This window comes from Schistocerca piceifrons, chromosome 5 (genome assembly GCF_021461385.2).
Source record: "Schistocerca piceifrons isolate TAMUIC-IGC-003096 chromosome 5, iqSchPice1.1, whole genome shotgun sequence".
NCBI lineage: Eukaryota > Metazoa > Arthropoda > Insecta > Orthoptera > Acrididae > Schistocerca > Schistocerca piceifrons.
This window is the reverse complement of record NC_060142.1, coordinates 424,563,563-424,569,044: the sequence shown is the minus strand read 5'-3', so window position 1 is coordinate 424,569,044 and position 5,482 is coordinate 424,563,563. Positions and strand designations below refer to the sequence as shown.

Below are 5,482 nucleotides of genomic sequence, written 5' to 3'. Positions count from 1 at the left end.
CATCGAATAATTCTTTTTTTGCTGAATTGCTGCTGAGGGAAGTGTATTGCTCTGATTTGGATCCTCAAGCGTCCCAGAGGTATTTTTTCTTTCTTCTGAACTCACAATTCAGAGACGGACTGCACTCATTGGAACAAAGTTTTAATAAGCGTACTGACCTGAAACGGAAATGCGTCAAATAATAAGCGCATTTTCTATAAAAAGGACACAGTCTTTCACCTTTCTCTCATATGTAAGTAGAACAACGTGAGATAAAATTTGAAAACAAGCCGATACACTCACGTCAAACTGGGAGCAGGCAGCTACATTCGAGGTTTCTCTGTGCAAACGAATTAGCTACCAGTATTAATTTTAGCGATGGCCTGTATTATTCAAGCTGACGAAATAGAATGATCCTTTCCGAACGAGGAGCCGTTGGCAAACAGGAGCCGTTATAGTTATTTTATCTGCTGGAACGGCTTAAAACATTAACATAGACAGCAGACACTGATTTTTATTTTTGATGTATCCGAGTATATTTTTCACCGGGAAGGCCGTAGAAGCGCGACGTAAGTACTTTATTGGTTTATTCAGTTCTTTGTCGAAGGCCTTTGCACCGGAGTATTTTAACGACGGGCTTTCAGCGCCCAGTGTACAGAACGGAAATTATGCATCGCGACCGCTGAAAGAAAACAGCCCGGTTTCAATACGGGCACCGGCGGACTGCGCTTCGCGAAACCCCTCGCGTGTTTTGCTTTTTTTTTTCGTCCGCAGTACATATTCCCTTTGTAGTTACTAATGAAAGAGTTCATTATACAATATACGGCCGGTGGGAGCCATCGCAGGCTCCTAAATAAAACATTAAGAATGAATCAATTCGTGTTTGTGATACGGCCGGCGGCAGGGACAAAAGCCAAAGCAATCGCGGTCCAAAACGACGCAGCGAACACATTACTCGGCGACACGGGGCCCGCAAGGACCTAACGGACTGCTGACCCGGGCCCAACATCAGGCCGACGCTGCGCACGCCAGCGCAGCGAGGTAATTTTATTGCATACGCTGCAAACTCGTTATGGCCCGGCCGCCTGTGTATTATTTAGTGTTTGCGCTGGCGAGCTCGTCAACAAAAATGGCATTACCTTAATGAGGCTCTTGCCCCGGCGTCGCTCATTTGTTCGCGGTATGATTACTCGGCGCCGGATCGCGCCAAATGACGTTCTCGGTCGAGTGTAATGTATAACATCACTCTCGTTCTGCGTCTGAAAAAGAGTTGTGCGTGTGTTAGGCCTTGCGTATGTGCCGCTACTGACAAGGGCTGTGTGAGCTTCCCCTCGCTGATTTGATTCATACTTACGTGGTGTGCAGGGTTCGACTAGGACTTCAACATATGTCAACAGGAAGACCCAACTCTCAACCGTTATCGAGAAAATCAAGTTTGAAAATTTTAGGAGTACTTACAGGGTGACATTTATTGAACTGTATGAAATAAAATCCTCATAACTTTTGAACGGTTTGCGTTAGAACGTTCAAGCTGCACGGTTAGGCGTGGAGCATGAGGGGAATTAGTACGCGCATACATGGTTTGGTTTAGCGACGAAGCCCACTTTTTTTTCGATGGGTTCGTCAATATGCAAAACTGCCGCATTTAGGAGACTGGAAACCCACATTTCGCGATCGGCAAGTGTCTTCACCATCAACGGACGATTCTGTGGCGTTCAATTCCTAGATGCTACTCCAGGTGGGTGTAAAAAGGATGTGCGCAACTGAAAATACTGAAAGCGAAAATCAAGATTTGTCCCTGTCTTACTACCCCTGAAGCAGATCTTAGGATCTCTCCATTGATCTTTAACATGTAAATTACAATCTAAACATAAATGAATGTTTAAGGGAACTAGTAACTACTAAATGACAAATGTTGTTTCTGCTTACACATTTATTGTAGATTAAAAACCCCTTTTATATTACATACGTTTATATTTCCTAACTAACATTGAGATCAATTGCCCAAATCTGCCCCTTTTTATGGCCACACGATCTAATATAATCAACACGAGATGACTGACATCACCTACGTACTAGAAGACACTGCTTTCAAAGATGACCTACACTGGGTGGGTTCTTTCGGGAAGGAGACCAGACAGCTAGTCATCGGTCTCGTCGGGTTAGGGAAGGACGGGGAAGGAAGTCGGCCCTGCCCTTTCAATGGGACCATCCCGGAATTTGCCTGGAGCGATTTAGGGAAGTCACGGAAAACCTAAATCAGGAAGGCCGGACGCGGGACGCGGGATTGAACCGTCGTCCTCCCGAATGCGAGTCCAGTGTCTAACCTCTGCACCACCTTGCTCGGTGACCTACAGTGATATGCAACCTCAGTGGAAATAAAATTTACGTGATCACAGCTGTTTAGCTTTATAGCCATAATAAGCCGAAGCAATTAGCAATATCACCATATGTACTGCGTCCGGTGCATCGGAGTGATGGTTCTCGTACGCGTCTGTGATGACGGAAGAACTCCAGACACAAAATATAAAAAAAAAAACCTCATTCAGACACTAGGAAGGCAGAAGACGGTCCTCTGACTAGCATAATATAATACTGTCTTCTCCTCTATGTGTTCTACAGACGAGAAACGCGAACGCCCAGCCACATGGACGGAGTTCAGTTAATGTCTCAACGTGAGTATAGGCAGAAGAAGTGTTATCAGTCACTGAATGCTGCATATTCAATGACGACTCGCTACCCAGAGGCGATGTCCAGAATCGCATAAGTTCGCAAAAGTACAGTGCCGGACAATTCTAACTATAAAATCTGCTGAGAGCAAAGACAACAAGTCCTTCTGTACCAACAAAGCTGATACCGAGCGACCATCAGACACAGGCGCTCACAATAGAAGACCATTTCTCTCCACTGCTGGCTTCCCAGCAAATTTCGGTTCTCCTCGTTCGTAACTGCAGAAGGCGAGTCATATTCTCGAAACCACGGAATATTCTCCTTCTCTACAGAATCTTCCGAACGCCGCCCAACCATGTTTTAGCCTTTTGTCGTTCAGCGCGGGAAATGTGCGAGGAAATACCTATACCCGTTAATTATGAATACATTCATACAATGGCACGCTTCTCAGAGTAAAAATCCTCGGAAATAACCCAGCCTGCGTGATTCCTCTCTGCTGCGTCCAAGATTTTCGGAGTTTCGGAAGTATTATACGGTTATCCTTCGGGCCCCGCTACAATACCGATCGGCCGCAGCTGTACTGTGTTTCAGCGCTCAGGTGCCCAGACCGTCCGTCTTGGACTACTTCCTGTGTTACGCAGGACCAACACACCTGTGGGGGCTTTTCGACCCAAGGCATGAGCTACCCCTGCCGTTTCATTTCCACTGGCGTTCCAACCTCTACTAGTATAGGCAATCATTCATTACGCCGTTTTGGTAATAAAGACACTCCATCACCTTTCATGCAATAAGCGTTAACAACTATTTACAAGGTGTACATGACAATGTCAGTCTTCTTTACATATTCATATATACGATGTACAACCTATCGAATGATACCTAATTCTGGTTGTAATTCACGACAAAATATGTAGATGAGTGCTTGTAAGGTGCGAAATTCTAGCCACCTTACACAATGTCCAGTCACGGAATCATCGTGAGCGGTACGTGAAGGTTTTGGAAGATGATTTCATCCCCATTATCCAAAGTGACCCTGATTTCCACAAGATGTGGTTCGAGCAAGACGGAGCTCGACCCCGTCGAAGCAGGAGAATGTTTGATGTAGGAGCACTCTGGGGACCGCATTCTAGCTCTGGGATACCCAGAGGCTTATCTGAACACATGAGACTCCTTTTTGTGAATCTGTATTAAAGACAAGGTGAACAGCAATAACGCCAAAACGATTTCTGAGCTGCAAACAGCCATTTAGTACGTCACAAACAGCATCGGTGTTTCGACACTTCAGCGGGTCATGTAGAATTTCGCTATTCGTGTGTGCCACATCATCGCCAATGATGGTAGGCACATCGAACGTGTCATAAACTAAATCCGATTATTTGTAGTGACGTTTACATGTTGAATAAAGTGTGTACGCGCCTTATTTTGTAACTAATTTACGTTTTATTTTCATATAGTTCAATAATTGTCACCCTGTATATACTTTGTATGGTCGCTTGCATGCACGGATTCCGCAGCCTAGCGAGTTAGCGCTTCGTTTCATAGACACGAGATCTCTAGAAGTCTCTCGCTGCTGATACTTTTTCATTCACACGTACTTTTAATAACAGGTGTATTATGAGTGAGTATATTATCAACATTTAACGGTTCATTTATTACTTTCGTAATCTTTATCCCGAAAAAAAGGGTTTTTTTCGTCAGAAGTCTGGTAATAAAGAAGGATATGTGAGGACTTTCAATCAAATCCGTATAGTCATTTGTTATTTATATTGTTGTACTCACATTTGTGACAAGTATAATGTGCAACATATGAAGCACTGCTCGAACCAGGATGATACTGAACGTAGAAAATGGAAAACAACAATTAGTGCGGCATACAGCACATATGGGTGAAAGTCGAATTTTTTGCACAGCATCTCAACAATATTGAGTTCTGATGTCTGTGACAGCCAGGGAGATGCGACAATTTATCCTCGTGCTCGCAAAACCATTCCTGTGTGGACAGTGGCCCAGTCGTCCTGGATCAGAACAGAACCGTTGGGGAACGAACATTGTCCCACGAGACGGACCTGTTCAGCCAAAAGGGTCACATAAGCCTTGACACTAATGCGGCCTTGCAGAGGCACCGATGGAATACCACGATATGGTTGCCCAAACCATCACCGAATTCCCGCCGTATTCCCTCTTGAAAGCACTCCGCCTTCAGGTCACAAATGGCCTCTCGGGACCATCCGGCCGCCGTGTCATCCTCAGATGAGGATGCAGATAGGAGGCGTGTGTAGTCAGCACACCGCTCTCCCGGTCGTTATGATGGTTTTCTTTGACCGGAGCCGCTACTATTCGGTCGAGTATCTCCTCAATTGGCATCACGAGGCTGAGTGCACCCCAAAAAATGGCAACAGCGCATGGCGGCCCGGATGGTCACCCATCCAAGTACCGGTCACGCCCGACAGCGCTTAACATCGGTGATCTGACGGGAACCGGTGTATCCACTGCGGCAAGGCCGTTGCTAAATAAATGTTGTGTGACTAGGGCTTCCCGCCGGGTAGACCGTTCGCCAGGTGCAAGTCTTTCGATTTGACGCCACTTCGGCGCCTTGCGCGTCGATGCTGATGAAATGATGATGATTAGGAAAACACAACACCCAGTCCACGAGCGGAGAAAATCTCCGACACTGCCGGGAATCAAACTCGGACCCTTAGGATTGACATTCTGTCATGCTTACGACTCAGCTACCGGGGGCAGACTTCCCTCTTGGGGCGTAAACTAAAAAAGAAGTTGGAAACTTCTTACCCGTTACGGCGTCAGTACAGATGCAGGCGTTTGTGTTGTGGTG

General features: G+C 45.9%; 1 pseudogene; it reads right to left on the bottom strand.

Moving 5' to 3' along the window:
* Positions 1 to 5,039: 5,039 nt before the first annotated feature.
* LOC124799508 lies at positions 5,040 to 5,157 on the bottom strand (annotated as a pseudogene).
* Positions 5,158 to 5,482: the final 325 nt, after the last annotated feature.